Source organism: Fringilla coelebs (assembly GCF_963513975.1).
Source record: "Fringilla coelebs genome assembly, contig: SCAFFOLD_32, whole genome shotgun sequence".
Lineage (NCBI taxonomy): Eukaryota > Metazoa > Chordata > Aves > Passeriformes > Fringillidae > Fringilla > Fringilla coelebs.
In genome coordinates, this window is record NW_028167319.1 from 961116 (window position 1) to 983219 (window position 22104).

A 22104-nucleotide genomic window follows, 5' to 3' on the forward strand; every position below is an offset into this window, starting at 1 on the left:
TGAACCCCCAACCCCATATTCCCCTCTTGAATATGTCATTTTAACCCAAAGTTCATAAACTCAAGCTCATGCAGACCCACTTGTTTCAGACTGTTTCAGAAACCCCACTGTTTCAGAAGCCAAGCCATCTGGGCTCTGTAATAAACCTGTTGCTCGAAGTTAGTAGAGACATTAGGACCCAATTCAAGGATATTAACACCTTTGCATTCACCCATCAAATTGTCTGTAAGGACATTTTGCATATCAGCCACAATGGACTCCTCAGTTCCGTGGGGCTCCACAGTGTCATCATAGCCCCTTGGTTCCATGAGGTTCCGTAGTGTCACCGTGGTGTCCTTGGACCCGCATTGTCACAACTGACCCATGGCTCCATGAGGTTCCATAGTGTCACTGTGGTCGCTGTCAGAGGCTGGATGAGATCGATGTCCTGCTACAGGAGGGTTTGCCCCTTCCAGGGAGCCCCCAGAAGGGCCCAGCATAAAACAAACATCAATAACTGGTGTCCCAACAATGTTTGTAGTAAGTTGGCTTTTTTCCATAAAGTTGTTTACTGAACAGTGTTGTCTTAATTGGCCAATCATGTCTTGATTAAATGACCAGTGAGGTCCAGCTGAAGCAAACCAAGATATAAAAGAAGAGGACTGAATAAATGGGTGGCTTTTAGCCCTTAGCCTTCTTATCTGAGTCTGTGTCATCTCTGATTGAACGGTGACATTTGGGGAATCTGTGGGGACTCATGGGGATCCTTTCTGCCCCTTGTGACCCAACAGGAGCTTCTCTAATAAACTTTGCCTAAAGCTCCCACGGTACCCGTGAGAGGAAACCCTGTGAGTGTCAGGGACATCCCGGCTCCTTGGCAGCCTGGGGATTCCTGGGGTGTCACCGTGGAGCCCCTGTGAGTGCCTGTGAAAGATTGGTGCCTTTGCAGCCCAAGGTCCCCTGGGATGTCACCATGGAATGGCTGTGACTGCCTCTGACCACACAGCTCTTTACCATCCCCAGAAAGCCCTGGGAGGTCTCCATGGAGCCCCTGTCTCTGCCTGTGACATTCCAGCTCATGAACAGCCTGCAGACTCTTGGAAAATCCCCATGGAACTCCTCTGAGGGCCTGTAACAAATCTGATCCTTATCAGGCAACCATCACCACTGCCCTGTTGTTATGGTCAGTTTCCATGGCAACCATCACCAGTCCCCATGTTGCTATGCTCAGTCCCTCAGCAGCTCCATGGAGACCCCATGCCAGGGGTGGTTGCCATGGACACCAGCTCAGGCCTGCAGACACAGCCCGTTGCCATGGCAACCATTGGCAGTTCCCATCCCCAGGATCAGGGGATCCCAGAACCACAGAATTGGCTGAGCTGGGAGGGACCCATCAGGATCCTCGAGTCCAACTGCTGGCCCTGCACAGGACACCCTAGCAATGCCAGCCAAGGCCTGGCAGCGCTGTCCAAACGCTGCTGCAGCTCAGAGAGCCCTGGAGCTGGGACCCTTCCCTGGGGAGCTTTGGCAGTGCCTGAGCAGCCTCTGGGGAGAAACCTTTTCCTGAGATCCAACCTAAGCCTGCCCCAACTCAGCTGCAGCCGTTCCCTCCACTCCTGTCCCTGGGTACCAGAGGGAAGAGGTTCCCACAGCCCCAGCCAGGGACCCGCTCCCAAGGCTCTTGCCATGGCCACCAGGGCTGGGACCAGCTGGGATGCTTGGTTTCCACAGTATGACGTTCAGGAATGGGATTCCCCAATTTCCTGCTCCCACTAAAACCATGCTGCCCTCCCGCCTCCCATGGAAAGCACAAAAGGCAAAGATCCCGGGCTGGGATAAGAACAATTTTTTGGGAACAGCAACGAAATAAGGAACAAAGAGAAACAGAAACAATATTGGTAACAGAAGGCATTAGAAAAAGGGAAAACTACAACACAACTGCCTGGCTCTTTCCAGCGACAATATCCTCCTGCCTGGAAAGGACACCCTGCTCCTCAGGGAGAGAGTCCCTTTCCTGCCCCTGGAAATGACCTGAGGTGGGAGTGAATGTAATGTCACAGCCATGGCCAGACCTTCATGTTCTTCAATCCCACACTATGTCATTGGCAGGGGCAGGAAAAGGGACAGGTGTCTTCCCAGCATGGATCACAGGGAACATGGATAACCAGGGCTCTTCCCAATGTGGGACCTCCAATGGGGGATGAAGCTGAAGCAGGGCACGAAGCTCTTCCTGCAGTCAGGGTACTCACAGGGCTTCCCTTACCTGTGGCTCCGTTGGTGTCTGGTCAAGTTACAGCTCCAGGTGAAGCTCTTCCCACACTGGGGACACTGGTAGGGCCTCTCCCCAGTGTGGATGTGCTGGTGGGTGATGAGGTTGGAGGTGTGCTTGAAGCCCTTCCTGCAGTCGGGGCAGCGGAAGGGCCTCTCATCCGTGTAAATCCGCTTATGAAGAAGGAGACTGGAGCTGCTCTGAAACCTCTTCTGGCACTCAAGACACTCGTAGGGCCTCTCCCCAGTGTGGACGCATTGGTGCCTGACGAGGTGGGAGCTGCAGCTGAAGCCCTTCCCACACTCCCCACACTCGTAGGCCCATTCCCCGGTGTGGATCATCTGGTGGCGGATCAGGTGGGAGCTCTGCCTGAAGCTCTTCACACACTCCAAGCACTTGTAGGGCTTCTCTTCTATGAGGTTCTTCTGTGGGGATTTGTCCTCCCTGGTCTCCATCCTCAGCTCCTTGTCTGGGGGAGGAAGGACAAGGAGACAATGGGATTTGCCTCCATGCCAGAGGGAAGGGGAAGGAAATCGCCCCAGTGCATCCCCAGCAGGATGGCGGTGGCAGCAGAGTTGTCCTGCAGCCGGGGGCTGTGCTGGGCTGGGAGATGGAGCAGGAGAGAGGGGGAAAGGGTCACTGACTTCCTCCTCACCTGCCTGGCTGTCCCGGGGCATCTTCCTCTTTTTTGCAGCCTCCCCCACCATCACATCAAGGTTAGGGAATGGGAAATCCTGATTTGGGGAAAAAATACATCGGATGAGCACATTGAGTTAGGGGGTTCCTCCTGCCCAAGTCCATCTCTAGTGTTGCAGCACATCCACAACAAGCCTCTGTGGGCAACCTGCACTCCCAGAGCCCAGAGCACACTTGCTTAACCTACTGATGGACAAGGACAGAGACGGATCTTTGTGCAGAGGTCCAAACTCAGTTTAGTGCAATGAAGAAAAGCCAGGGACAGAGACAAAACAGGGCTGAGGACACAGGGTTCTATATGGGGAGAAAGGGGCAGATCTAAGGGTCAAGGGCCAATGGGAACTGAGCACAGGTGGCACAGAGGAGGGGCAGCCAACTGGGGAACCAATGAGGTAACAGCGGCGGAGCATTGCAGTAAACCAGGACCAGTAGGGGACAAGAGAGGGGAGAACATTCTAGGGGCAGTACATATAAGGAAAAAACAGCTTTGAACAGGGTGATGCCAATGAAGCCTGCTGCATTAACATGAGCCTGGAAATGCTGATGGTGAGATCATTATACTTAGAGGAGTGTCTCTCTTTGACCCTAGTCACCTTTGCCCTGAGGTATTGCAGCTCCAATGTTGTGCACCTGGACCTCCACACTCTAGAACTCACCGGGAATCTGGTGCCCATAGAAACCTCCAAAACACTGAGATTCTGTCCCCCAAAATACACAAATGACCAAGATTCAGCAAAAAACCCAACCCTGGGTTTCCCCTCTCTGCTCTCTCCACTTTGCGCTCCTGGAGGCTGCCCCTCTCTGGGTTGCTGCGGGTCAAGTTTGTATTGCTGTTCCCCTCTCTGGGCTGCTGGGGGTCCTGGCAATCCCACAGGTTCCCCTTCTCTGGGCTCACCACTTTGGCATCACAGGTGTCCCAGGGCTCAGCACTGTCCGGGGTCCCTCTTTCAGTGTCCTGGGGTATCCATGGGTGGCCCCCTGTCCATGCTGCTGTGAAATACAAAGCTGTGTTTCGTGTCTGGCAGAGAAAGGAAATGTGTGTATTTGTGGTTGCTATACGTGTGGACACCAACCATGGGGCGACAACAAATTCTCATAATAACTGAGGAAAGTAAAGCATGGAAGAAGGCCTCTGAACCTAGCCTGTGTTTGCAATTAATCTGGATTAATTTAGGAGTATTTGAATTACAGCATTCACGATGTTGCTCTTTGCTTGTAGTCAGGCCTTAAAGAGTGCTGTAATGGTAACCTTTTTAGGTATAATTTTGGAATATTGATTGTATCCTTGAAACTATAGCTTTGGAATGTATAGAAAGGAAATGTGCTTATCTCACTCTTTAACAAAACAGAGAAAAACAGCTTGAGAAAGGAAAAGGGACATCCTCTGAAGAATATGCAACTTCAAGGGAAGCTGGACATCACTGATAGCCCTTGTAATAACAAGGGGGGGACCCACATATGGGGAGCTGGACTTCACCAGATGGGATTTGTCATTGTTCTTGCGGAAACTGGACCAACATCTCAGAGGCAGCCACCACCATCTGGGGATCTTTTTTTTGGGGACACATCCTGAGAAAAACTAGATCACAATAGTGTATAGAATTGTGATAAAAACAAGTAGAAATAGAAACTGCTGAGAAAGCTTCTGAGTACCCCTATAAATACCTGTAAGCCCAAATATCGGCGTGCAGTCAAAAGAAAAACCGCCTCCACTGTACCCAGCACTGTTTTGCTCATACTTTACCATAATTAATTAATAAATTGATTATTGCTTGAATATTGGCCTAGTCAAGCTTCTTATTTATAACAAACAGGAGGATGTTGAACTGGCCATCCCCACTGCCTCTGTGCTGGTGCAGAGATCAACTTGGTTACATTACGCAGGGTATCCAGCAGGACCACAAGGAGGTGTGATCTCTGCAGCAATGCCCAGTTTGTAACTATACTCTCAAAAGCTGCCTTAGGAGAGTCACAGTCGCTCCCGCCACTCGCCTGCACTTCATTGAATTTCTTCACTTTGACATTCAGAACACTGGGCAGAAATCTCAGCGTGTCCACACCAGCCTAAGGCCTTTGCAATGCTTTGTTTTAATTAAACACTAGGATTCCCCTAGTTTGCACCAGTTCCAAGCTGACTACTGGGTGCTGGCGAAGGTGGGAACCCCCCTGGGGACCCTCCCTCACTCAAACCACTCGGTCAATGCCTTTTTGCAGCAGTTGACAGCAGGGCAAAGAGTGACAGATACGGCTTGATCACAGCTAGGTGTTCCACAGCAGCTGGGAGTCTCACAGCAGCCAGGTATTGCTTGGCAATGAGCACGGGCAGCTCCATAGCAGCCAGGAATGGCTCAGCAGCCACGTGCCCCCTTACAGTAGCAGGGCGCTCTCCTGCCGGGGCTGGGCACTGTCCCACCGTGGCTTGGCACAGCTGTAGGGGTGCTTTCAGTCACAGCAAAGCACAGAGAGGTGGTTCCACCGCAGGCAGAGATGGCTATAGGGGCATGGCACAGAGGAGCTGGAATCTCAAGGGGTTGGGCACTGCTTCTGAGATCTCAGCTGGTGTGGCAGAGCCTGGTGGAGGGGCAGCAAACCCCACTCCATGGCCAGGCACCGTCCTGCAGGAGCAAGGCATCTCACAGTGCTGGTGGCTGAGTGCCTTGCAGCGGCTGCAGTAGCAAAGCACTTCCCTGCTGCTACCAAGGGCTGCTCCTGGGGTTCCAGCTGTGGCAGCAGGGCACGGCAGAGTGGCAGAGTGCCTGTTCAATGTGGCTCTGCAGCGTTAGAGCTCTCCACCCTCTGGATCAGCAGCAGTGCACTCTGTTGACAACCCGTGCTGGTTTTGGGCAGTTGTGGCAGTTTCTGCCAGCACAGCTGAACAAGGGGCAGCAGAGGGCACAGCAGCACAGCAGCCAGTCCTTTCAGGAGTCTTGGCAGCCATGGCAGGGCATAGAGGAGCTGCAGGGTGCTCATTTAACACAGCGAGGCTGCTGGGGGCGCCTCCACCACTGACCCCAGGGACAGCACACTCAGCTGACAGCGCCCTCCTACCTGGGGCAGCAGCATGGCCCCGGGTGACCAGGGGACATTCCACTGGGCAAACACCTCAACCGGGGAGAGCAGCACAGTCCTGGGGGGTGGCAGGGCACTCCCTGGGCAGGCCACACTCACCTGGGGAGGCTCCACGGCTCTGCCTGGTGGCCTCTTGGTGGGCTGTGCCTTCTGTGCTCATCCTCTTCTTTCGTTCACCCAGCACAGTGTCTGCTCTCCCTGCTGCCTCCCCTGGTGCCCTGCTTTCACCGTTAGCCTTGGTGGAGAGCCAGTGAATGCCCCATCCTTCAAAACATTCCTGGTTGGATGGGCTCTGAGCAACATGATGGAATGAAAGATGCCTCTGCTCCCACCCCACAGGAGGACCTGTGGTGTCAGCTACCGGAGTGGTTGGTGTCTCTTGTAGGATGCAATTCCCCCAGAAAGCAGAGGGAACATAAAGCACCCCAGCTGGCATGAACATCCTCCCATGAAGCTGGGAATATTCTGGATCAACAGGCTCAGGATGCCCAGATTTGCCTCCTTGTAGATGGACACCAGTGTCAGAAGAGACTGAGAACCAGGAGGCTGCACAATGTCTCTGAGTCCTCTTGGTTCCTGAGATCACACAGTGTCCCAGGTGTTGGGAAGGATGTAAGTTTGACAAGAAAGTCTCACAGATATGTATGCTTAGCAGAAAGATTTTTAAATGTGGAGTGTGATGAAGGAATAGAGTTGGAAGCAAGTTTTGATCTAGAAGAAAAGAATTGCTGAGCCAGTCTTACTGGATAACCAAGGAAGCAAAAGATGTGTTAGAAGGGGGTTTTATGATTTAGAACAAAGGATAAACCCACCTAAAAGAAGATGATGTTTTTACCAAGCAAGAAGATAGCACAGGCAAACTAGCCTGCTGATGTGACAAGTAGAAAAAAGGTCTCAGAATTTTCCACTTCAAGAAAACTGTAGCTTAAACTGTAATGTACTAACTTTTAGTGATTGGAAAATAGTAACATGAATATGGTAATTATAGTAGTTTTAATAGGCTATAGATAATAGTTAAGGTATAGATTGGTTCTACTGTATTAAGATGCTCATCAAAGAAAAGTATATAATGCAATGTAACCAAAACCAAAGGGCCTCCAGGCCTGCCTGCAACTGGAGCTGACAGCTGTAGGCACAGGCTCTGTTGCCCATGACCCTGGACTGCTGTAAGCTCATGGATGGAATAAACTGCATTTTGGAGAGCTGCCTGGAGTCCCGCATCCCTCATTTTGGCTCTAACACCCAGTTCCCTTTGGTTCCATGAGGCCCCACAATGTCACAAGGATCCCTGGACACCACAAGGCCCTGAGGTATCCCAATGGATCCTTGTTTCCAACTGGCCTGACTGAGTCACAAGGGCCTCTGGATTCCATGAGACCCCACAGTGTCCCCAGGTCCCTTTGGTTCCACAAGCCAGAGTGTCACAACGGCTCCTGAGCATCTTTAGGCACCAGAGTCTGATAGCATCCCCTCAGTTCCATAAACTCCACAGCATCACAATGTCCCCTTGGTTCCATTTAGTCCTGTAGTGTCACAAGGATTCCTGGGAACCATGAGGCCCTGAGGTATCACAATGGATGGTTCCATGAAGTCCCAGAGTTTCACAGTCTCTTCTTGGTTCCATGGATTCTACAAGACCCTGGAGTGTCACAGGGCCCCTATAGTCCCATGAGTCTTCACAGTGTCACAATGTCCCCAGGAGGCTCTGCAGTGTGACAATGTCCCCAGGAGGCACTGCAGTGTCACAGAGGAGCAGCCCTGGAGTGGGCACAGCACCAGGGGAGGTTTGGCAGTGTTCCCGTGTCTGAGACACAACAATGGTGGCAACACCAACATTCCCCTCTCTATGATACCACAGCAGTTCAAGACCAAGCATTCTCCTGTCTGTGACACCACAGCAGTGGCAGCCACAGTGTTCCCCACTCTGTGACACCACAGCTGTGGCAATACCATGTCCCCCTCTCTCTGACACCACAGCAGTGACAATTCCAACATTCCCCTCTCTGTGACTTCACAAAGATGACAATTCCAACATTCCCTTCTCTGTGACAGCACACTAGTGGCAGCCCCAAAATTCCTCTCTGTGTGACACCACAGCAATGGCTCCCCAACATTCCCCACTCTGTGACACCATAAAGATGGCAATTCCAACATTCCCTTCTCTGTGACAGCACACTAGTGGCAGCCCCAAAATTCCCCTCTCTGTGACACCACAGCAATGGCTCCCCAACATTCCCCTTCTCTGTGACACCACTGCAGTGCCAGACCCCGTGTTTCCCACTCTGTGATGTCACAAGGGTGGCAGCCCCAGTGTCCCCCTCTCTGTGACACAATGGCGGTGGCATCCCCAGCGTTCTCTCTCTATGACACCACAGCTGTGGCAGCCCTAAATCCCTTCTCTGTGACACCACAATAATGGAAGCCACAACGTTTCCCTCTCTATGACACAACAGTGGTTTCAGCCCCAGTGTTCCTGTCTCTGTGACAACACAGCTGTGCCAAGCCTCCTGCCCCTCTCTGGCACCACAGAGAGGTGGCACTCCCAGCGTTCCCCTCTGTATGACACCAACACAGTGGCAGACCAAAGATTCCCTTCTTTATGAGAAAACAGTGGTGGCAGCCCCAATGTTCCAATCTCTCTGACACCCAATATTCATTCCCCTGTCCATGAAAACACTGTAGTAGCAGCCCCAGCATTCCCCTCTCTGTGACACCAAAGCTTTGGCAGCCCCATTGTTCCACGATCTGTGATACCACAGCAGTTGAAGCCACAACTTTCCCCTCCTTGTGACACTGCAGCTGTGGAAGCTCCATGTCCCTCTCTCTCTGACACCACAGCAGTGGCAGCCCCAACATTCCCCTGTCTGTGATACCACAGTGGTGGCAGCCCCAAAGTTCTCCCAGTGACACCACCGCTGTGGAAGCACCAACATCCCCTTCTCTGTGGCACTGCAGCAGTGGCAGCCCCAACTTTCCCCTCTCTATGACACTGCCAGGGTGGCCGTCCAAAGTTCTACTTTCTTTGACAGCACCACAGTGGCAGATCCAAAATTCCCCTCTCTGTGACACCTCAACATTTGCAGCCCCACTGTTTCCCTGTCAGTGATGCCACAGTGGTGACAACCTCAGTGTTCCCCTCTCTGTGACATGACAGCAGTGGCAATAGCAATGTCCCCCTGTCTATGACATCAAAGCAATTGCAACCCCAGTGTTCCCCAATCTGTGCTACCACAGAAGTGGCACCCCCAGCATTCTCCTGTATATGACAGCACCACAGTGGCAAATCCAACATTCCCCTCTCTTTGAGACCACAGGGGGGGCACCCCCAAGTTTCCCCTTTCTTTGACCCCACAAGGATGGCAGCCCCAGCATTCCCCTCTCTGTGACACCACAGTGGTGGCAGCCCCAAGTCCCCCTCTCTGTGACACCACAGCAGTGGAAGGCCCAGAGTCCCCTCTCTGTGACACCACAGCTTTGGCAGCTCCAACATTTCCCTCTCTATCACTCCACAGTAGAGGCAGCCCAAATATTCTCCTCTCTGTGACATCACAGCCCTGGCAGCCCCAGCGTTCCCGTGTGTATGATACCACTGTGGTGGCAGCCACAATGTTCCCCTCTCTGTGACACCACAGCTCTGGCAGTCCCATTGTCCCAGTCTCTGTGACACTACAGTGGTTTCTGCCCGAACTTTCCCCTCTCTGTGGCTCTGCAGCTGTGGCAGCAGCACTGGAACAGAAGCAGCAACTGTGGAACCGGGGAGCAGGGCAGGAGCAGAGAAGGAAAAGGCGGAACAGTGGTAGATGAGCAATGTTGGAGCAGCAGTGGAGCAGTGGTGCAGGAGCAGAGGAACCGTGCTGAAACAGCACAACACAGCTTTTGAGCAGCAGTGGAGTGACTATGGAAAAGGCAGAACACTGGTGGCACAGGAACTATAACCATGGAATAGGGGTGGCAGAGGAACTATAGCCATGGAATAGGGGTGGTACAGGAATTACAGCCATGGAATAGTGGTGGCACAGGAACTACAGCCATGGAATAGGGGTGGCGCAGGAATTACAGCCATGGATCAGTGGTGGCACAGGAACTACAGCCATGGAATAGTGGTGGCATAGGCCCCGCAGCTGTGGAGCGGTGCCTGAACTGCCGAAGCTGCGGGACACAGAGCGGCTCCGAGCGCTGTGTCCTGCAGGAGCCGGCCCCGCACACACCAGAGCGATGCCCACCAGGCTGACCCAGAGCTGGGGCAGAGGCAGGAATTGCTGCTGGGCTGTGGAAGGCGTGGATCGAGTGCATTTAATGGTGACCTGGGGGTTTGATCCTGCTCATTGTGGCTGCTTTTGTGCTGCTGGGACCATTCCAGTTCATCTGAAGTCATGAACTCAGGAGAAACTTGGGACAAAAGGAATCAAAGTGCCTTCTCTCCTGCTGTCTTGGTTTGGAAAGACAGGTGCCTGCTAACGAAGGCAGGAGCTTCCCCTGAAACGGAGAATGTAAACCCTCCCCCCCTCCTTCAAATTGCTACAAATTTTAAACTAAGGGGCTCTCAGGCAAAAAATATGGGAGCAGGAAATAGCAGTTCTTTAATGGGGATTAAAAAAAAAGGATAAAAATCAACAATGCAGTAAAGTAAAACAACACTGACAGAGTCAGAACACAACCTGACACCTGTTGGTCAGGGTGTTGGTAGCAATCCAATTGGAAATGTGGCTGCAGTCCTCCTGGAGTGTCAGGTGTGGTTCTGTTGGAGCAGGGATCCTGTAGAAAAGGTTGTAGTCTTTCTCTGAAGATCCAGGGGAAGAAGAGGCAGCTGCTGTTTCTCTGGGAAATCCAGTGGAGAATCTGTGCTGCTATTCCAGAATCTCCAGATTCTATCTGGGTAGAATGCTTGGCTCTTCCCTCTGGGCAGATCATCTCACAATGGGATGCTATAGTTCTTATCAGTCATTCAATAGCCTGTTATCAGCAGATGTCCCCCCAGAGGAGTGATTGTGGAAGAGATAAGGAAAACTGCCCACTTCACAGAAGACAACTGCCGTACAGATGGCAAACAGAATCCATCTCGCCTTGCAATCTGGGACACGTGCAGAGAAAGACATCTTGGTAGAAGTTTAATAATTTCTGATTTGGGAACCAAAGCAAGTCCATATTCGCCTGTGGTTTGTTCTAATCCAGGAAGGATTTCCAAAGTACTGCAATTTGGCATTAAATACAAGGGACATGGGGAAGCTGGCAGCTGTCTCCATGCAGCCACTCAGAGCTAATTGGGGTTGCAGAGATGCCCTGTGAGGAGGAAGGATCTTGGTCCCCTGCCAGCATCTCTGATAAGCCCTGTCCACCCATGGCCAGAGGCACCAGGTAAATATTCAGACATCTTGGCCTTCCAGGAAGGAAAATCTACCGAGAAGTGGTTCCCGAGAGCAGTCGAAGGCTGTGATTCTTGTTTGCCATTCTGGGGCCTTAGTGAAGGCTACTGCCTCTCTCTTTCCACAGGGACCCTGTGGATCCATCAGAGACATGTTGTGAGCCAGGGAAACTGTGCCTACAGTTGTGCCAGCAATTAAGACACTTCACAGCCTCATGGAATCATGGAAACCTTTGTGACACTGAGGGGCACCATGGAAACACAGAGACCATTGTGACACTCAGGGGACTCATGGAATCATAGAGACCATTGTGACACTATGAGGCCCGATGGAATAAGCAAAGCATTGTGACACTGTGAGGCCTCATGGAACCAGTGAGACCACTGTGACCCTGGGGCTCCCCACAAAACCAAGAGGATCATTGTGATATTGTGGGGCCTGGTGAAACTGCAGGGCCTCATGTCATCAGTGGTCCATTGTGACACTGGGCAGCCAAAGGAGACCATTGTGACACTGCAGGGCTGCATGGAACCAAGAGGACCATGGTGACATTTGTGGAACCCCTTAGAACCAAAGGTTCACTGTGACACTGCAGGGCTGCATGGAACCAAAGCTCCAGGGTGACACAGAGTGGCCTCCTGTCATCAATGGTCCATTGTGACACTGTGGAGCCAAAGGAGACCATTGTGACACAGCAAACCCCCAGGGTTCAAAGGTCCATTGTGACATTGCAGGGCTCATGGAACAGAGGAGCCACGTGACATTGTGGGGCCTGGGGAACCACGGAGACCATTGTGACACTGCAAGGCCTCATGGAATCCTTGGGACCATTGTGACACTGAGGGCTCCATGGAATCAAGGGATTGCTGTGAAAATATGGGGCCCCATAAAACCAAGGGGAGACAGAATAAGCCTGGCTGCTTTGGCCTCCCATGGACTGCCTGACTGTTCCAGCTTACCTTTGCATGTTGAGGGTCACTTCTCATCTGCTGCTGTGGGGCTCTGTGCTTTCCTTCCCAATGGAAAAGAATTGTCCTTCTCCTCCAGGCACCCATGGCCAGAATTGGGATTTCACCTCCAAATTTCCTTATATGCGGGGATTGTTCCCCCAGGAATATTGCCAGGACAAGTCTGGTTGGCAATGGTTTCAAGTGGGTCAGGTCTCATCCATCCCCAAAACACATGGGAAGGCTCCATGCTTTCCTTCCTATGAGAAACAATTTTTCTTCTTTTCCAGGTGCCCATGGCCAAAATTGGAATTTCACCTCCAACACTGCCGGTTGTGACAGACTGGAAGAGATTGTTGGCTCAAAACATTTCATTTGTGGGGGATGAACAGGCAGGTCCAGCCTTGCCCTGCCCTGGAACCCCAGCACTGCCCTGCCCTGGAACCCCAATTCCCCCAGAGGCTCCATCCCAGCCCAGTAGTGTTTGCCAGTCCCTGGCACAGCACAGGCAATGCTCCACAGCCACCTCTGGAGCACCCAGCCCAGCTTCTGAGTGACCAAATGAGCCCAAGTCCCACCTGGGGGAAGAGCCCAGGAACACCAAGGGGTATTGAAGGCTGACCATGAGGCAAGCACAGATCTTGACCCTTCCACTCCTTTTGGAATTTCCATCTGAACAGCGCTGGAATCCAGGAGTTGGTAGCTGTGTGTGTGCTTCTCTGTATCTTTTTTGTCTTCCTCTCTTTCTCTGTCTTCTTCTAATTCCCTCCTCTTGCAAATTTTGAATAACTTAAAATTAAACTAGCTTAGAGTTTGTGAAGTTAAATGGGTCAAGGTCAATCTTTGAGAAGATTTTTTGATTGATTGAATGTTGTATTTAACCACTTGCCAAGTTCCTCTTATTTTCTCAAATTGCCAGTAAAGGCTGTTTGGTTGTTTTGAGCTCCTGAGAATCTCTTGTCAGTATTCCTCTAGTGCATCCAACTCAGAGGACACAAACAACTGTAATTCTTTTTAAATGTCTCCTTGAGAGAATTGTCTGGGGGATGGCAGTCAGGGCTTGTCTGTTGTGCTTGGCACAGCCCAGGCAGGGCTTTCCCAGCCACATTCCACACTCCATTTCCCAGCTGGAGCTGCTGCTGCCTCTGAGTTGTGCTGGCCCAGCCCCAGGGATGCTCTCCTTGTCTGCCCATTCCCCCATGGGCTCTGGGCAGGGATGGCCTCAGTGGGGGCTGCTGACATCCTCAGCAACTTGGAGGCTGCTGGTGAATTTTACTGCTCCAGAGGCTGGTTCAGCCTTCAGCTCTTCAGTGCAGGAATTCAGTGCGCCAGGGCTCATTAAAATTCAGAACACCTTGACAAGCCAAGCCTCTGGGAATAGGTTTCCAAGAGTTATGTGGTTAATTAAACAGATTTCAGAAGTATATTCAAACTGAATATAATCTATTTAAAAATACAGTGAGAAAAGATTTTTTAGGTCCTATTTGGTTTTTTTTCCCCGGTTAATAAATTGATATGTGCAATCTCCAATTGACACTGAATCCAAGTGCCTCCTCATGCAATTTGAATTGATATGAAAATCAAGACCCTTCATGGCTAACAATCAGTCAGACTCTGTCCCTACTCCCACCCCACCATTTCCCCCATCCAAGCCCTGGCACTCAGAGCAGCCTTGTGCAAATCTGAGCTCCCTCCAGCCCAGGCTGCACCTGCAGCTTTCAGCTCATTGGCTCCAACTCCCACCTGCTTTCCCTGCAGAAGGAGCTTCCCGAGACACAGAGGGATGTTCATTTCTTGTCAGCCAACAGAGCCAAGGGAAGGCACAGCTCCATCAAATGCAAAAGTCATTCTTCTCCCTGGCTCTGCCTTGCCCCTGATCCCCACTGCCTGTCCTGTTTCCTTCATCTCTGCATTGCCAGGGACTTTCTGGGACAAGGGAGCTCTGCTCTGGCTATGGAGGGAGGTCAAAGTGCAGCCCCTGGAGTGGGAACCAAAACTCATCAGGTTTGTGTCCTTTGAGGGACCAGGAACTGGTAGGACTCAGAGGCACAGAAAGGTTTCTCTTCATGGCAAACATAAAAAATGTGACCATGATAAAATTTAATAAACATCAAAACCCTTCCCTCAGCTCCTTGTGACATCCCAGCAACATCTGACATATCCAGCACCCACACAGGATTGCCATATGGGAAGGATTTTAGACAAAGACATAAGAACAGGATTTGTAAAAGCTAAAACTACAACTAAGATGCTGACTAAGGAATTATTTAAACTTCTGAAAGATTGGACTATTCCCTGAAGCTCAAAGCATGAATCCAGTCAAGGGAGACAAATTGGAAGGACCAGAGAACAGCTGCAGTAGGAAATCTGGGAGAAAGGGGAAGGGCATAAATCCAGCTGCTCTAAATGAAGAGATGTTATTAGACAGACTTTTAAACAGGAGAGCTGGAAGCACCTGAAGGAAGAAGTTAATGAAATATTAGATTGAATGTTGGTGGAGCAGGTAGAGGGTAAGATCAGTATTTCTTCTCCTGCCATCATTAGAAGAATCCAGTAGATCCAGGAAATTTTTGTTCCTGGTGGGAAAACTTTGCCATTTCTCAAAAGTACTCAAGTGACCCAGATAATAAAGATTTGCTCGCATATTATGAAAGTGACAGGTAATAACACCAGTGCCCCTTTCCAGGCAGACATCAGCTGTGTGCCCATGAACAGGCAGTGCCACTTGTGCCCTGAGGTGCCCGGCTGGGATTGGATCTCTCTGTGAGCACCTGAGGGAGAGCAGAGCACCTTGAGAGCTGCAGGTCCCTGACAGCCCTGCAGGGCTCCTGTCCCATCAACATCTGCTCTGCTCCAGTCTGGGATCATCAGAGAGCTGAGGTGTGTGCTGGAATTCAATGCCCTCCCCATCCCACAGCAGCCCTGCATTTCTCTGCTGCAGCCTTGGTCTCCAGCACAGCCATGGAGGCTCTTTGGGTTCTGGGCTGTTCCTGCAGCCCCCAAGGGCAGCTGAGCTCTGCCTTTGGCACACTCAGCCCTGCCCAGCGCAGGCCATGCTCAGCAATTTGCTGTCTGTGCCTGGCCTTGCTGTCAGCCCCGGCAGCGGCTGCGTGGCCCCTTTGTGGCCCCTTTGTGGCCCAGCCATGGTGGCACAACCCCTGTGCAGGCCCAGCCCAGGCCAGGAGCATTGCGGCTGGGAAGGGCCCCTGTGCCGTGGTGCCCACAGCAGCCTTGGGGCTCTGTGCCCCATGGCCTCCCTGCTGGGCAGCCTCTGCCAGCTCCTGCAGAGCCCGTGGCACCTGTGGGCCTGCACAGACAGCCCTGCCCTGGGCTCTGCCGGCCTCTGGGCCAGCAGAGAGGCAGCCAGGGCTGGCCATGGCTGGGAACAGGCCCTGAGCCCCGCAGGAGGATGGAGCTGGGCCATGGCCAAACTCAGCCCAGGGCAAAGCTGGGCTCAGCAGCCAGGGCTGCCAAGGGCTGCAGACAGAGGCTGGCACTGACAAATGTCCTGGGCCCCCTCTCTGCTCTGTTCGTGCCCCCCAGGGCACAGAGCAGCCTCCTCTCTGGGGCACTTGCCTGTTTTCAATGCCAGGCACAGGTGCTGGCCCTGGCCCACAAGGCCTGGCCTGAGTCCTGCCCTTGCACGCTCAGCCAGGCTGAGATGGACACTGATGGTGTCTGGGCCAGGCTCTCTGAGCCCAGCCCAGCTCCCTGCAAGCTCTCCCAGCTGCCCTGAGCTCTGGGCAGCACCAAGGGCCTCTGGCCAGCCCAGCCCAGCCACCTCTGGCCCCACAGCTCTGCTCAGGCCAGGCTGCTCTGGGCACTGGCCCCATGGCCTCAGCCCCTGGCAAGGGCACAGCAGCAGCTGCAGCTGCCACAGGACTCAGCCCCAGCCATGGAGGAAGGGGCTTGGCCAAGGCACAAGGAGGCTCCCTGGCTGCCCTGCTCCCCTCTGGCTGAGGTGCTGAGAGCTCTGCAGCCACTGCTGCCATCCCATCTGCCTGGTGCAGCACAAGAGCCCCAGCCCTGGGGCCCTCCAGAGCTGCTCCTGCTCTAGGCCCAGGGCCCATCCCAGAGGTGGGTTAGCCACAAATCTGTGCACATTTCTTTTCATTGCTGCTCTGATGGGGATGGATCCTCAGGCACTTGGAGATTGCATATGAATTTTACTACGCCAGAGACCTCTTCTTTCTTGAGCTCTTCAGTTCAGGAATTCAATCAGAAAAGCTCATAAACATTTGTTTAAAAGACCTGAACAAGGAAAGCCCTTTATAATAATCAAAATTTTCAATTCTGTGGTTAATTGGACATATTTCAGAAGTATATTCAAGGTGAATATAGTGTATTGAAAACAATGCAGAGAGAACTGTTTTGTCCTTTTTTCCTTTTCTGCTTATAATATGATATAAGTAATGTCTAATGTATATTGAACCCCAGCACCTTTTAATGTAGTCTAAACAGATATGAAAATCAAGACCCTTCATGGCTGACAATTAATAATACTTTGTTCCTACCCCCTGCCCACCATTTCCCCCATCCAACCCCTGGCACTCCTATGGATCAGGAATGGTGTGGCCAGCAGGAGCAGGGCAGTGATTCTTCCCCTGTGCTCAGCACTGGTTGGGCAGCATCTCAAGTTATGTGTCCACTTCCAGACTCCCCAGTTTAGGAAGGACATGGAAGGGATGAAGTGTGTCCAGAGAAGAGCAACAAGGCTGCTGAGGGGTCTGGAACACAAGTCCAGCTCTCCAGCCCTTCCTGGCCCCAAGGGCTGATGGCCTTTGTGCTCCCTCAGGTTCATGTCCCCACACCAACAGCATGGGGGTGCTCCCCCCTGCTCTGTGCAATGCAAACAGGAGGGGGTCCTGAGCCAGTGCTGCCGTGTCTGTGCCTGCAAAGATGGGGCACCTGTGTGAGCTGGGGGAGAGGCCAGGGCTGCAGAGAGGGGATGATGATGCTCTGGGAAGCTGCCCTGGGCTTTCCAGCACACTGGGATGGATCAGCCCCTGCTCTGCTGCTCCTTCCCATCTTCCCCAGGGCTCTTGCAGAGCACCAGCCATGCTGTTTGCCCCCAGCCTGCCCACAGCCACCCTGGGGCTGCTCACAGGGGTTTTCTCTGCTGAGCATTGGCCTGGCTGTGTTCTTTAGAGAGCCCGGGCAAGGAGCCCGGAGCCCCCAGGACCTGGCCTGAGGCGTCAGTGCTGCCCCAGCAGTGCCCATGACCTGTCTCTGCTGCAGCCCCGGCACTTGCCACCCCAGGACTGTGCCTGGCCCCGAGAGCACTCAGGCCCTACAGCAACACCAGGGCGACCAGGGCAGCAGGGCAGGGCCATAGCAGCCACGCTGGCAACACCAAGTGCTGCTGCTGCTGGGCACAGCTGCTGTGCCAGCACTGATCTGCCCCCAGCTCTGCTCACAGACATGGCTGCTACAGCGCCAGAGAAGGAGCTCTGTGGGACCTCTGTGATGAGGTCCCACAGAGGACCTCTGTGTTGGGGATGGACCTCTGTGGGACCCATTTGTGCCTTGAGACACTCTTGGGTTTTCCTCTGACTTTTACTACTGGAAAGATTTTTACAATCTTCTCTCAGGCCCTGTGGTTCAAGGGCTCAGCTCCAAATGCACCACAGGGCTAAGCATCAAGCAAATCCTGACAATTCTGACCAACTAAAGGGCATCGTAGCAGAAAACTCTGCTGGGAGATCCTTTAGTTCCTTAAAAGCCACTAAGAGCACAGTGCCTCATTGACACAGTCTGTGGCCACAAAGAACGTGGAGAGAAGCAAAATGAGAAATGGCACAAACAATGACATTTCTTTGTGGAAAATATTAAAAAGTAAAACAAGGAAAAGAACCTCCAAAATGAAGCCAACAAGAAGTATCAAAGATGACTTTTATTATAAGTGATTTGCAGACTTTGGCCCGCAGCTTAATGTTCCTGAAAGCATCCAGTGATCAGTGTCCACACTGCAGCCTTGAGCTCCTGGTTCCTCAGGCTGTAGATGAGGGGGTTCAGGGCTGGAGGCACCACCGAGTACAGAACTGACAGGGCCAGATCCAGGGATGGGGAGGACATGGAGGGGGGCTTCAGGTGAGCAAATGTGCCAGTGCTGAGGAACAGGGAGACCACAGCCAGGTGCGGGAGGCAGGTGGAAAAGGCTTTGTGCCGTCCCTGCTCAGAGGGGATCCTCAGCACTGCCCTGAAGATCTGCACATAGGAGAAAACAATGAACACAAAACAACACAATAATAAACTGCTAGTAACCACAAGAAGCCCAAGTTCCCTTAGATAGGATTTGGTGCAGGAGAGCTTCAGGATCTGTGGGATTTCACAGAAGAACTGGCCCACGACATTGCCATGGCACAGGGGCAGAGAAAATGTATTGGCCGTGTGCATGAGAGCATGGAGAAAGGCACTGGCCCAGGCAGCTGCTGACATGTGGGCACAAGCTCTGCTGCCCAGGAGGGTCCCGTAGTGCAGGGGTTTGCAGATGGACATGTAGCGGTCGTAGCACATGATGGTCAGGAGGGAAAACTCTGCACCAATGAAGAACACCAAGAAAAATAGCTGTGCAGCACATCCTTTGTAGGAGATGTTCCTGGTGTCCCAGAGGGAATTGTGCATTGCTTTGGGGACAGTGGTGCAGATGGAGCCCAGGTCAGTGAGGGCCAGGTTGAGCAGGAAGAAAAAAATGTGTGTGTTGAGGTGGTGGCCGCAGGCTACGGCGCTGATGATGAGGCCGTTGCCCAGGAGGGCAGCCAGGGAGATGGCCAGCAAGAGGCAGAAGTGCAGGAGCTGCAGCTGCCGTGTGTCTGCCAATGCCAGCAGGAGGAAGTGGCTGATGGAGCTGCTGTTGGACATTTGCCGTGGCTGCACATGGGGACCTGTTCATGGATAAAAGGACAATCACAAGTCAGGAGAGGCTGCTCTGAGCCAAACCTGGGCCATTCCCTGCAGACTGTTCTGCTGGGACTCACCCAGCCTTTTTCCTGCTCTGGGAAAAGCTTCACCCACGTCTCTGCCTGAGCTCCAGTTGTGCTGGCTGAGTGTGCCAGGAGCAGCCAGGCCTGTGCCTGCAGGCTCACGAGGAGCCATCCCTGCCCCACTGCCCTGGGTTTGTGGCCATGGGGCAGAGGGACAAGGCTGGATATTCAGGATTTGTCAGGGGAATCACTCCTAATGCAGACAGGCTTGATAGCATCTGTAGACCCAGTTCTATAAGACAAGTATGGCAGGAGTTAGTTCTAGGAATTGTTTTCTTACCCACACATCATTCCTTTCTCTCTGAGGTCAAAAATCCCCAGCATTTCTGCTGCACTCAGAGTTTGCCACTGAGAGATGTGAGAGGCAAAGGATTCCCTGTAGGTGACGGAAGGTGGGGGGCTGGATGGGCTTGTTCCCAACTGCCCTGGCTCTGCACCTTTGGCTGCAATCAGAGCACAATCACACTCCTGGGTCACCCTGGGATACTCCAAGAGGCTGGAATTCCAAGAGATCCAGGCACAGATTTGCACCCAGGAGGGCAGAACAGAGCTTGGAAGGGCACATCAAGGAGATTCCTGGCTGTGCCCATGATGGGATCTCAGGGAGGGGGCTCAGCTCATTCCCCTTTCCCATGGATTGCTTTGCCCACAGCCCCACAGGTGCCAGGGAAGCTTGGACACCCCATCTCCATGGACACATCCCTGCCTGGCAGGAATGCCAAGGGCACTGCCTGACTCAGCTGCTGCAAATGCCAGAGCCTCCATGGGAGCAGCAGATAACAGTGACAATATCAGGGCAGTGCAGAAACAAGAGAAGATGTTGTGGTGCTGTGCCTGAGAGGACAGGGCAGAGTCAGCCGGGCACTCAGGACAGTGTTCCCATGCCAGCTGTGCCCGGCACCTCCCACACCAACAGTGCCCTCCTGCCCCCAGCACTGCTCTCTTCAGCCCTCTCTCCTTCCCTGAGCATCTCCCTGGGCCTGGACATTCTCTCCTGAGAGGAGCCTTGTCCCTGACAGCACTCACAGAGCCCATCCCACCTTGTGTGCCCTGGCCCCAGCCCTACAGAAACCTGCAGGGCCCTGGCTGGGGCAGGGTCTGTGTGCAGGTGGGCAAGGACAGCTCAGGAGAGCCCTGCTGGGCCCTGCAAAGGTGATGCTGCTGCTGTCCAGGGCTGAGTAGTGGCTGAGGCCCTTTGGGAGGCTCCCAGCATAGAGACTGACCACCCAAAGTTACAGTTCTCTGTAAATGTTCAAACATTCCTTTGATGATCCTGTGTGTCCCTTTCAACTCAGAATGTTCTGACATTTTGGGATTGCGATTCCTGTGCTGCTTCTCTCATCCCCCTGTTGCCTATAATCCAAAGGAAAAAACCCTGCAACAGTGTTAGAACAGTAAAGGAAAAACATTAATTGAAAGCTTCCAGGTGTCCCAGTGGGGATGGAGGACACCCAGTCCCTGATTTCAACAATTTCTTAAGGTTGATAAATTAGGATATTTAACAGGAACAACCAAAAGGAGATTCAGTTTCCCCTGTTACACACCCCTGGGTCAACCCATTGCAGTAGGTCCAAAGGCTTCTTTGCCTTCACTTTTTGTTGCGACTGCTCACATTCTGGTCAATTAAAAAAAAGTTCTTGTAGGTTCTCTTCCTGATAATAAGTCTATTTAATAATAAGACTGATAATAAGACAGTATTTCAGGTATGTATTTAGACAGTGTCCTAGTTTGAAAAGGAAGTGAGTTTTTTTGGAGAAAGACCATGAGAGACAGCTTATTGTTCTAAAATCTAAGAGAAAGGTTAGGAAACATACTAGAGTTAATTAAGGGTTATATATATGGAAATATATAATAGTAGTTTAATGGAGTTTATATAGAGTTTAATAGAGTTAAGTAAGGACTATATTTTTACAACTATATAATAGTAATTTATAGAGCTTTGAAGATATGAAAATGTATAAAATGCAAAAATCTTTTTGCCATCACCCCAACTTTCCCTCTGTCTCCAAGCAGGAAATTGAAATCACTCTCTGGAAAGCTCCTGATCTTTCCAGCAATGCTGATACTGAAATAACAAGAAAAGAACTAATGTAGATATAGCAATAGCAGTAGTTATGCTAAGGCTTAGAAAGCAGCAGTTCACAAGCAGGCCCTGGGAAACAGGCCTGGGAATATACTAAGAACCACAAACTAATAATTAAAGGATCTAGTAGAGCATGCAGAACACAGTGAAATAATAAATGATAAAGGTTAAAGTATAACCAATGATAAAGGGTCCTGGTGGTGGGAAGACAAGCAAGGGGGATTAAAGGGGGGTAACCTATAGTTTTGAGTAGACAAGCGTATAGAATTTATGACTTTTAGAAATAATATCTACAAGGTTTATGTAACTGCATTGTGTACGGTTTATGTAACTGCATTGTGTACTTCTGTATCTACACCACTTTGTAAAAGGATATAAAAACCTGACGAAAAAGGGGAACGGCGGGCTCTGACTTTGGGACGCTAGTCCTCAGAGACCCCAGGGCCCTCAATAAAGCACCGCACTAAACAACCTAGTTGTTTCGTGTCTCTCTGTCGGGCAACAATGCCAGGCTTACCTTCTTTGGGAAGTGTCCTCCAGAGCTGTGCCCAGGCTGGTCTGGAGCTGTGAGCAGCCCTGCCCCACCCAGCCCCTCTCAGCAGCAGCACCTGCCCTGCTCAGGGTGGCTCCTTCCCTCCACAGCTTCTCCCCAGCGCTGGGAGCAGCTGCCCAGGACGGCTGAGAGCTGTCCCTGGCAGGCAGCAGAGTCCCTGCC

At 52.0% G+C, this 22104-nt stretch overlaps 1 pseudogene across 1 annotated transcript; it reads right to left on the reverse strand.

The window, feature by feature from the left end:
- Positions 1-18251: 18251 nt before the first annotated feature.
- LOC311166034 (olfactory receptor 14A16-like) lies at positions 18252-19215 on the reverse strand (annotated as a pseudogene). Its single transcript has one exon. The product of its transcript is annotated as an olfactory receptor 14A16-like (transcript).
- Positions 19216-22104: the final 2889 nt, after the last annotated feature.